This window comes from Lycorma delicatula, chromosome 1 (genome assembly GCF_047948215.1).
Source record: "Lycorma delicatula isolate Av1 chromosome 1, ASM4794821v1, whole genome shotgun sequence".
NCBI classification, from domain to species: domain Eukaryota; kingdom Metazoa; phylum Arthropoda; class Insecta; order Hemiptera; family Fulgoridae; genus Lycorma; species Lycorma delicatula.
This window is the reverse complement of record NC_134455.1, coordinates 235,141,777-235,154,424: the sequence shown is the minus strand read 5'-3', so window position 1 is coordinate 235,154,424 and position 12,648 is coordinate 235,141,777.

The window sequence follows — 12,648 nt, the reverse complement described above, 5'->3', positions numbered from 1 at the left end:
TGAGCTATGTACAAAATTCTATCTGATGCGCTCAAAGTCTTAGTCCGACACACCAGAGTGACCTGCAGATTTCCCTTTACACAAACATCTTTTTTCTTGAAACTGTTGGTCACATCGTCCAGTGCTCTGAGCAGTAGAAGAAAGTCACACTGGCAGTTGTCACCGACACAAACTCACAATCGTTTAATGCAGAATGATTCCTGTTGAGGGGTTTCCATCTTCATCCAGATCGATCCAAAATCGTGTTAAACATGAATTATATAATCATGTTTAGTTAGTGCGAGTAGTAAAAGAATTTTTTTTATCATACTGTAGCACAATCTTTATATAAATAAATGTTTGTAACAATATTATAATTTCTATACAACCACTTAAAAAAGACTTTTTTTTAATACAAATTTAATTCGATCTTCCTTTTACATATTTGAAATGTAATATTTTTCTTCGATGAAAATTACTGTATATTTTTATAAATAAATATTTACTATAAATAAATATTATAAGAAAAACCATGAAGAGATTTTTAATGACATCTATATCTTGAATGCATTACTCTAAACAACCATCAATCAAATAACATGTCTAATCCTTATGTCACGAAACAGTGCAGCAGATATAAATATGAATTGAGCATTTATACGTTATACCTCAGAAGTTTAGGCTGAATCATCTGTCACTCCCACGTTCAAGTACAATTACTGTTTTATGCGTATAAATATGTACTCTATGCTACCCTTTGTCTGACGCCGTGACTTGCCGATGATAAGAAGCAATTCAAAATTTTGTTATGTCCTTGTTATTAATATTTAATAATAACAAAATCATTTGAAATGCTTCCCACCATTATTCAGTTCAGTAAAAGAAAGTATTTCAGTTTGTGTTATCGTGTTTCTCCATACGGTACGATAGTTTATAGTTCAATTTTATAATAGTTTTATTTTCATTAACAATGTTATTTTCATTAATTTTAATTTTCGCTGTGTTTTTGTGACGATCGGGTTTTAACAATCAGCGATTCTGTCGTGAAATATAAACCAGGAAAACTCTTAAGTAGCTCAAAAAAAAAATAATGAGCAACGTATATATAACCTTAAAACAAGACTTCTCTGAAACTGCAGTCAGAAGACATTGCTCAGAAAACTTGACTATTTTACTAAAACCACTATAAAAAAAGTTCATTTGTTTTATTTCAACAACTAGCTTCCTAACTTGAACAAATTATTAAATGCGTGAATAAAAACTCTGAACTGCCGAAATTTTCTCGAAATACAATACATCGTATTTTAAAATTAATGAATTTTTGTTTGATGTTCAGAAAAAATAATTCTTTTTTGATGGAACGAGAAGATACTATTCCACTGCGTAGGGATTATTTAAGAGAAATTTAGTGACTTCGTTGAAGAGTAAGATAATTTTATTATCTACATGAAACTTCGATTAATGTGGGACATGTACGAGTAAAGGTATAGGTGATAAAGAAATAAAGAGCGCTAAAGATGCTTTTATGAAAGTATTTTCAACTGGGGTGAAAATCTCTGCTGGAAAAGTTAAACGATTAATAGTAAAATCGTTTTACTATTCCAAGCGTAATTTAAGTGTAAATTTACCAAGTGTAAATTTACACTTCCTAGCGTAGGAAGTGAAAATGGGTTTATGAACGGTGGTTTACGGATATTAAAATCCAGATCTTCCCAAGAGTATCACGATGAAATGAATGGTGAGAGTTTTATGCAGTAGTTTAATAAAATTGTCAAAATTATTGCTGAAGGGTGCGTTATAGTAATAGTTAATGCTCCGTATCATTGCCTGAAAAGTGAAAAAATTCCAAATGCTTTTATTCTAAAATCAGAAACTTACGAATGGATGAAATCAAAGAAAATCGCGCACACTGAAGAAATATTAAAAGAAGAATTTATAAAATTAATAAAGTCAGTTAAACAAAAATATATTCTTTATAAAATATATGAAATAGCAAAATTGAGAAGTTGTGTCGTGTTGCGTCTTTCTCCATACCATTGCAATTTTACCCAATAGAATTGATATGGGCGTCAGTCTTAGGCTACAATGGAAGTAATTGCACAATATTTAAGTTAAGTGATGTATAAAATCTATTGATAGAAGGTTTTAATTGAGTAGATGCAAATGCTTGAAAAATTTGCATTCAAAATGTAATTAAAGAAGAAAAAGGCATGGGAAACGAACAGACAGTTGTGTGAAAATATTATTGAAGATATTGTGATAAATTTGGGAAAAAAAAATGTTTACAGTAGTAAAACAGGTAGCTTAACCGGGTATTAAAGAAATACTTTGAAGTAACAAATTTGTTTTGATGAATTTTAATAAAGCGGTTACGTACATTTTTAAAATTCTTGTTTTTAAGATAAATATATCTTTTTATTTTAATTTTTATAATTATTGTATTACTAGTTGTTTTTAATTAATTTTAATGTTAAAACTAAAGAGAAGTATTCTGTTTTTTTGTTTTTTTTTTTATTGGATGGATTGCTCTAAATTAAATTAAATTAGAATCATATTCTTATATTTTGGTTTGCTGCACCCCTTCATAAAATAAATTATAGTATTGTTTTGAAATTAATTTCCTGTTTTTGAAAAGTTTTACAAATGTTTTTTCTATTTTTATCAGCCTAATATTATAATTACCTTAAAAAATCCCCAAAGCCGTCAAAATATAATATTTTCTTATTAAAATACTAGATTTTGTTCTTTCTAATTAAGTGTGGAATAAACAACTGTTTGCTCAGAAAACTCCTAAATATGCGCTAGTTTAAATTATTTCAACGATTCGATTTAAAATTACGCCAAAATATTGCTTCTAGATGATCTTTTGAGAACGCTAATGTGAGTTTTAGTTCCCTAAAAACGGTTAATTGATGTATACATATGTATGTATACCATAAGTTTTACAATAAAATTAACAATATAGTTATAGCTGCTCTGTCGCTCTAACAAAGGGTAATTAAGTAATATTTGGATTACTGAAAACAAAATAATTTTAGATAATGGACGCAGTAAAAAAAAGAAGAAAATTCAAATGGGCTATGAGCAAGAAAGGCTTGGTAAAATGTTGAAGATATAATATACGAAGATATAATAAATGAATGCTAAAGTAAAAAAAATGGGAAACAGCTGGAAGCCGGTGAACGAATTGGGCAGTCAGGTTGAGAATGCTGCAACATTTGTTAATTAAAAAACTTTGAAAGCGAAATAAAGGAAGCTTTAGTAATTAGAAAACAAACCGAAGGGCAGAGCCAGAGGTACTGTAGATAAAAAGATTTGTGTTAATTAGATAGGTGTCTGGGTTTTAAAATATTTTACGTGTGCATCGATGTAATGTATGAAATAAACGAGTATTTATTTTAACTTATAAAACAAATATTCATAAGCAATTTTTTGACAGTTTTATTTTTATAAAAATAAATCACTCAATTATGAATTTATTTTATATTAAATAAAAGATTACTTTTGTAATAATCAATCTAATTAGCAATTAAAAAAACTATTTCAACTTATTAAAAAATAGATTAAAACTTCATTGCTGCAGTTATTGTGAATAACTAACGTTCCACATATGTATTAAAAATAAACTTCAAAATATGAATTCAAAACATGTAATTTCCTATCACAGTAGTAAAGAAAACATCATTCAAAGGATTTTAATTTTGTATGATTGATTTTTAAGGACGATTAGAAATAATAAATTCTGAAAATTATTTCTCATTGAAAACATTTTTTAAATTATTTTCACTTGGGTAAAGACTATACTAAACTATTTTGATTTGTTTCTGTCACGGTATGAAATCAGATTGTTATCTCATCCTTTTTGAATAAAGGACCTAAATTTGATTCTGGTTCTAGATTTATTACAATACTGCCAGCTCAATAGTAAGCGTCTTCTGCCTTGATTCAATTGCTTGTAGGAAGACAATTTCATAATAGCATTTACTATACCTCTTAGCTCGAATTAACGCCACACTAATTATTTAAATCAGTATTACCATTCAGACACTTAAGTTTATTGACAATAAACAGTGTTAATGACCGTGGATAATGGGTAGAATTTGGTTAACAAAAGAAAGCATCCAAGTTTGAGTTACTGAAATTTTATAATCAGTGAGCGTAAATAAACATAAAATAAACTAATTAAAGCATTTTAGATTTTACGTTATATCAGAACTCGTTATTATTAGAAACTTGTCTTTTATATTAAAAAACACCAGAAAGACAATTTTACTCCTTTTTGTTAAATTCAGTTTCCTAGTTTTTAACTTCCACTAAACTAGCCTGTAAACTATTGGATTGAAATGGAATCATTTAACACAGATTCAACAAATGCAAATTATTTGTGTTGATTATTAGGAATACAATAGACTTTAAAAAAATAATATTTATGTTTCCAGTTATCGCATCGACATGATGTTTTAATAGCTATAAACCGTTTTATAACAGAAATTTAGAAAAAAATTTGATCAATGTGGAACATTATTCATCGTATAAACTCGTTAAAAGGTACCGTAAAACTTTTCAAAGGTAGATCGATCCCGCGACAAAGGGAATAAAAGAAAATCCGTAATGCATCTGGGAAATATAAAATATTTCAACAGTCTTATGGCAATAATACTCGTAGTTATCGTTTAGTAAAACAGATACTTTTATTCAGGAGCCTATCTGATTTCATTAACTTTCTCATAAAATTACAGCATGTGCCCGAAAAAATGTTGGCGGACCGATATTTTACTACAATCTGTTTATTACTAATTTAAAAGTCAAAGAATAAACATTTTCGTTAAAGTAGAAATTAATTTTTTTATTCACGAAACAGTATACTAAACGTGCATTTGTAAATTGAAAGCAATTTATCATCTCTGTGCTTACATTTCATTATCCTTCTCCGAATAATCTTCCTCACATCCGGCATAAAAATATCAAACACTATCTCTATCTATACATTCTCATTTTTCCTCACAGTTGTTTTATATGTTTTCTAATTTAGTAATTTCTCTCTCTATCCTAGCGCACTTTATTTGATTCTCTCCTTTCACACCTCAATTCTGATATTACTTGGAATGTTATTTAGTTTTTACTGATCAACTTTCTAGTCCGTATAGTTATATAGGTTATGTTTATGTATAGGTTTAATTTCTTTTCGTTTATCTGTGGAATTAAAAAATAATAATTTTAATTTTCTTACTTGTCTTTATTAATCAATCTTCTTTTGATTTAACTTCATAATACATTATCAACAGAAATCTTATCTCATTTTAACTGATCTCATAACTTTGCGTTCAACAAGACCCAAATTGTTAAGTGTTTTTTTAGCAAAACCTTCTGATAACAAAGGCATGAAGAAAACCTAGGCTTTGCTTCAGTTAAGTAAAGCTGTTATAATTATACAAAAAGTATAAGATCAATCAGTTACTCAAGCAGCAATGACGAAGTTATTAAACTTCTTCTCGTAAAAATATGTAAATCTACAATAAATCAATAAATCGATTAAATAAATCTATTTTTTACCCTTTTCCAGCTATTGCAATATATACAAGACACATTATAATAAATAAATATATATATATATATATATATATATATATATATATATATATATATATAAGTACTAGCGACCCCATCCCCCGCGCTACATGGTTACTTGTGTTTCCCGATGCGGTTTAGCCGCATCGTTTAGCCGGTCAGAGCTCGCTTCGCTAACCCTTCCCGTCTAGCCCGAGGCTCTACCCCCCTGGTCACCACTGTGTTCATTAAACTCAATCTTGTGATAATAATAATTATTAATAAATATTAAAACTTGTTCAATTTACAAAAAAAAACAGCCTATTGTAATTTCTTCAGAGCAACAGTTTGGTCAGTACAGGAACTGAAACATTGAGTGATCTGAAGAATGCGGTTTTTAAATAATCGGCCTCAATCTTAAAAACAGTAGCTGTAGCTTTTAGCAATATAGCTATAGCTAAGTTACGTGTACGAAGGACGGGTAAAATTGTATGTTGTCCGATTGTCAGTGTTACCCGACAAACACCACTAGGAGGTGACAGAACTCAGTTTCTCATTTTTTAAAAACTATTTTATTTTTTGTTTTTTATCCAAATAAGCGGAGGAAGGTGCAGCCAGTCGCATCGCACAAACAGTAACAGTGGCAGTGGCTGTGTTGGTTGAGCAGCCGCACCGTACACCGTCACACTTCTTAAAAAATCTTAATTCGAAAAATTTTAATAAAAAATACTCAAAATTATTTTTTAGATATTTATCTGAAGAGTATTTTCAAGCCCAAATCTAGTAAATATTTTATTTAGTACAGTCGGAAATGGGTAAATTTTCAATCATTTTTCAAAATGTTTAACCTTTCTTCACCCCTTCTCGACCCCAAGGTCGAATTTTGAGAAATATAGAAATTTTTTTTTTAATTTTTGCATGAGGATTACACAAACCAAAAGTCAAGTTCATTTGTAAACGAGAAAAAAATAGTAAATTCTATTTTAACCATTTAAACTCGGAATTTCAAAAATTGTTTCTTAGTGTGCACGTTTCGCTGTGCGTTCATTATGAATCACTCATTACATGTTCTTGTATACATATATATATATATATATATATATATATATATATATATATACACACACATACACACACACACACACACTCGTATTTAAATAAATTATATTAAAGAATTAAAAAAAACATACATTTTTTTTTTATTCATTCATTTTTCCAAGTTTATTTTACTTGTAACAGTGTATTTTTTTCAAAAAAAAAGCTCACCATATTAGTCTTATCGTAACCACTATTTCCGAAATATCAGACATCAACATGACGGACTGATGACTGTCAAGGAGATACTTTCGGTATAATAGCGTAATTAAGGGATCTGTAAAACATTTAATAATGTTTTACAGATCCCTTAGTTACAGTATTCAGAATAAGTCTACAATAACCTTAATGTTTACAAAATAGTACACACAAACAGCACACATTCAGGGAGTGATAATAGTAGATATTCTGTTCACATCTGCAGAATCCTCAATTTCAAAACTGAAAGTTTTGTGAAAAATAGTTGCTTATATACGACACCAAGTAGTAAGGTAATTAATAGAAAAATCTCCTAAAATTTTGAATATGCGTTTGGTTGTAACTATGACTAACAAAGACATAAACTGAAGAAATTTCAGTTAAAACAGGTCCTCGGTTCACGCTGTCAATAAAATAGAAATATTTAAAGGAAGGAAAATTTAAGTTTCACACATGTGCGTATCTGGAGGGGGAAAGTGGGCCACCTTGCTCCCATCCGATGGAAATTTTTTTTTTTAAATAGAACCTTTGTTCTATTAAAATATAAAAATATATTTTAAATATATTAAAATTTGTATATTAAAATATATAAATAACAAATTTTTGAGATATAAAATTAAAAAAAAAAAAACATTTAGAAAGAAACTAATTACATAATTACTAATTAACTAATTATTATTTAACTAATTACAAGAGACGCTTCATCTGTGAGAAGATTTTTTAAGAAGTAATGATACACGCCGGCGCCATCTTACATGGGGCAAAAAGAGTTTTCTGGAATAATCTCTCACTCTAGTCTCATCTCAAGGTACGACGGGAATATTCCGGAAGCTATTTGTCAAGTATATAAGAGCGCACGCATTTTTGGTTAGAGCCAGTGCAGTTGTTACTTTCCCAAAAGTGTGTAAGTAATGTATGCAGTTTTTACCACTGTTAAGTTAGTTCTTTCGTGCTAGCCACCTGCTATCCAATTTATTATAACGAATGGATATTAGAACATTTATTGGTAAGTTGTCTTCTGTGACTTTTATTATTTTATTTAACTTGCAATGTATGTATCGTAAATTTACATAAGCGCGGCTCTTACTTTAAAAGCTTATAACTTAATTCTCTTGTTCTTCATTTTTTTGTTACCTTTCTATGCTTACCAGTGTTATGCCACTTGGGACTATTTTGATCTTTCAAAATAAAATAGTTTCAAATTTAAGTTTATAATTTTCATAAAGTTATTCGAAATATTAAATACTTTCGATGAACAATTAAAAAATTAATTCAAAATGTGGTTTAATTACCAGTAATGTTTTTTGGCAATTGCTCGGTTTTATATTTGAAAATTTGGCTCGTTTCTAGTTTATCTTCAGTTCGTCAGTAAAGAAAGGAAAAAATTTACTACCTTGTGACAAATTTATGATTATGATATGGATATATAGAAATATCTGTTTTGGAGCTCGAGTCCAAAAATGTGGTTTTTAAAAAAAATGTCTGTATATCTGATAAACTTTCTGCCGATGATCCTTAAATAATTTATTAATGTTATAATAATAACATATTCTTTAATTAAGCTCAGCTAGTACAATCATATACAATATAAAACTCAATTTTGAAAAATGTCATTTAGGACCTTCCTGGTCAAATCAATGCAACGAGATGCCAAATCCGCGTGCCCATTAATATTTGGTCAAATCAAATTAATATTTTTTTTAAATTTTTCAGTGAATTTCAAACGAAAAAATACCAGCAGCAATAATGATAATGAAGACAAGGAAGCAAAACCATCTTCTGGTTCAAACAATACGACTGCGTTACCTTTTTCTACGTTTCAAACCACTTAATAATGTCCTGGTACCTTGGAAGAACTACGATTTGCGCAGATGCGCAAATAGAAGTGGTTGGGTTTAAGTTTCGACGGATGTTCCACCATGTCTAAGAAAGAAGAAGGTGTGCAGGCGATCTTAAGACAAAAATATAAAAAAGCCTACTACTTCTAGCGTAAAAAAATGCTTATGAGATGCATGCAGTGGCGTGTAGATCTTCATCTATTCATCAGAAGCATTAATTGATCGGGATTCCGCTATTATATAACCTGTAGCAAATGCACTTCAATTGAAGACTGTTGACATAGTCAAAGCCAACCAGCACATTCAACCTATTCTTGAAATGCTTCGAATCAGGAAGATGCGGAGAACATCATTACTGCCGTCTTAAAAGAAGGAGGAGACATTGCAATGCTCTTGAATGTTGGTATAAGTGCCACCACTCGTATTATTGGCCGACAGAAGCATAGAAGCAATCATTCAACCAAAAATCCATCAGGTTTTCTGTACTAATTTCTTACTTGGATTCTATTACATCATCTTTAAAAGTCAGATTTTCTGCAGACAAATCTCCTGAATTTTCTTTGATAAATTTCTATTCAAGTAACATGATAGGTGCTTTATTGGTGGAATGAAGTGAAAGTACTTCATCTTGTGCAACTTTCTACAATTTAGAAGTCACTGAAGAAGAAAGGGAATTGTAGTTCAAAATTTGGAATGAGGTACAGGAAGTGCCAGATATTATTGAAATTTTAAAAAAGAGCGAATTATTTTTCTCGACTATTAGAAAGATTTACTAAAAATTCTTTCTAATTTTTCACAGTCCTGCTCAATAAGTATTACTGAGCTTTCATTTAGCTCCTTTCGTCGAATAAAAAAATTCCTAACAAGCATCATTGGTGAAAATATGTTAAATATGTTAGCTATGTTAAGCAATCACCGACAATAGGGTTTTACCTACAGGGAACAATTAGGTGAAGTTGTAATTATAAAATTTGCATCTATTCTTCGCAAACTATTGTTACAATATTAGTTGTATTTTTAAATAAATATTCTTCTTTTTGTTATTGTATATTATTGCATAGCAGTTCCCTTTTATGGACTATCGTTCCATCATGAAAGAAGTTAAATTCAGATAGCTGTCCCCCTTCCGTTTTGAGTTAGATACGCCACTGGTTTCACATATAAATTAAGCGTTTTTGTTTTTAATATTAATCAAGTTGTATGAGATTTGATATCATGTAATTTGAGTTTTATTAACTAAAAAGGATTTTAATTAAATTAGAAAACTATTTTCTCTTGTTAGTAGAACATTAACAATAGTAATGTTTAATGAGAATAAGAAAGTGTAGTATGTGAGTGAGATAGTGAATGAGAGAGATAAAACTGAGTGAGAGAATGATGGAGTTTATCCTGATTGTACGTATTAGGGAGTTGAGGTCGGAAGACAAACAAACAAACAACTTGAAGTTTAAATCAAGTTAGATGTGATTTGAAGAACACCTACTACAAACCCTTTCCTAATAGTACTACCCTTTCCTTCATATTCTACCTATAGTAACCAACCACCCTCTTAATATTTAATGCTACCGCATACCTCTCTTCCACAACCACTAACACCTTACTACACAATGTCTTACATTCTAAATTCTGTTCAAATATTCTCTCATTTCAACCTATGTTAACTTCTCGAAATATGGTACACTGTTACTTATAATTTTTAAACTAAAATTATTTCAATAGATATTTCGTTAAAAAAAAAGTTAACTTTTGTTATTTACTTAGTTATTTATGAATAATATTCTGTCGTAATAAATTAAAAATATCCCTTGTGATGAGAGGTAGCTAATACTATACACCAAGTTGTAAAATGATTTATATTTACACACATAATCAATTAAATATTGTTGTTTAGCCAGAAAATGAATTTGACTACAATTGTTGGTTCTTCTAGGTTATAAACATTTATGTTGTTTTATACTTACGTAATTCAAACTCAAAAGCTACACATTCAAAATCTGGTTTATACATTGACTTCATCAGACTTCATCTCCTTCTTTTACTTCCCTGTACGAAGTAAAGGAAGTATTGTGATCGCCAAAAATTTCGGTTTCCAGATTTCAATGGAAATATCCATTTTGACCATCCCTGAATCCATTTTGACTAGTTTCGGCGTGACGTTTATACGTACGTATGCATGTTTGTATGTACGTGAATATCTCGCATAACTCAAAAACGATTAGACGTAGTATGTTGGAATTTTGGATTTAGGACTGTTGTAACATCTAGTTGTGTGATTGCAATATCGACTGAAATAAAAGTGTCCAAAAAGCCCAAAATCAAAAACAGTTTGGATTTTGCGCTTTTTCTTAACTACAGTAATAAGCCTACATTGAGAGCTATTCAACAATACATCATAAGTGGTTTTGGTTTGCTTGGCATTTTTTCCGCCACCATCCCGGTCGCCCTAAAGCATACGACCGAATGTCTTGCCACAAACGGCTACTGAGCATCCTTGAAACAGTTTAGCGACCAGTGTCCTAAATAACTTCTAGAGTCTACCTAATAGTGTGAGCGGACTAAGCGCGGTGTCATGCACCACCAGCTTTCGTGTCCCAACCGCTCACTTGTCATATATTTACTAAAATGGATAGGCGCACCCCGTCAACTACTAAAAATATATATGACATTCATAAATTAAAATTTACTTTGTCAAGACAGCAATTCAAAAAAAAAAAAATCATAAGTGGTACTTATTTTGATTGGTTCCAGAATTATAGCCAAATAAAATTTTAATTAATGAAATATTGGGATCTTACTAGGGAAGGGACATCGCATCGTTTCGAATCAGACTTCATCTCTTTTTTTACTTTACAACTATTTATGTCTTTCCGTAAAGAAAATCACCACCAGTCCATTACACATCATCTAAAGAATTATTTCATGATTTTAAGGTAGTAACAGAAACTCGATTATAAAAAATTACTAAATTAAAAAATAATTTGTTGTCATCCACACATTTAGACAGAGAAAGAGAGAGACAGAAAATTGATAATATCTTTTTTAATTGCAATGAAAATTAATGTTATAAATTGCATAAAGAAAAACAAAAAATGTTCTATCTTCTTTTAGAATAATTTATCGTTTTCCAGTTAAAGAAAGACAAAATATATTTTTTCTATCTTTTTTTGCTTGTAACGTAAATATTTTGAATAGAGATAGAAAATCTCTATTAAATTCATTCTCTCTTTCTCTACCATCATGTCAACATCAACTAATAATAACGTATATCATGATATTTAGGTGCTGTAAGCTCCAAATTTGCTGTAATCAGTATTGTGACAAGTGCGTACGGAGGCTACTAATACATAATGGGTTTGCGCCCTTTGACGTCGGGTTGTAGCGGGTTGCCGCACCATTCACCAGAGGCGACAACAGTAACTGATACGAGTAACAATTATTTAAAAAATGTCATTTAATAAAATAAGTTGTTTTTACTACACAATTGTTTTACATTGTTATATCTTATATTGTGTGTGTAATGTAATGAAAGACATAATGTAAGTAGGCAAGAGTAGAGGGAGTTGGTTATCAGACTGCATTTTCTAATATACTGCAACACTAATTATTATACCACACTTCGTGATAATGAATTCGCCCGTTTTACTGAGTGCGCTTCCTTGGATATCTCTTTTAAAAGGGATTGCATCCAAATCATCAACGCCTCAAGAAATTGAGATGTTGCAATGGATGTACTCTGTAAAATCGATTAGAAAATTAAAACAGCCGAAGTTATGGATCACCTTTGAAAAGAATTTTGAAGGTGGCCTAGGACTCGACATCACGATGTTTTCGGTAAAGGAAACCATGAGTTTTTTCTTAAACAGATTGAAAGTGGTCCATGTCTTCGAAACGTGTCCGCTGACGGAGTACGGTAATTTTCGAATTTACTATCGCAGTCTCCACCTAAGTCCCAAATTACGTGTTCAACTACAATTTCTCACGAGTGCCGTTT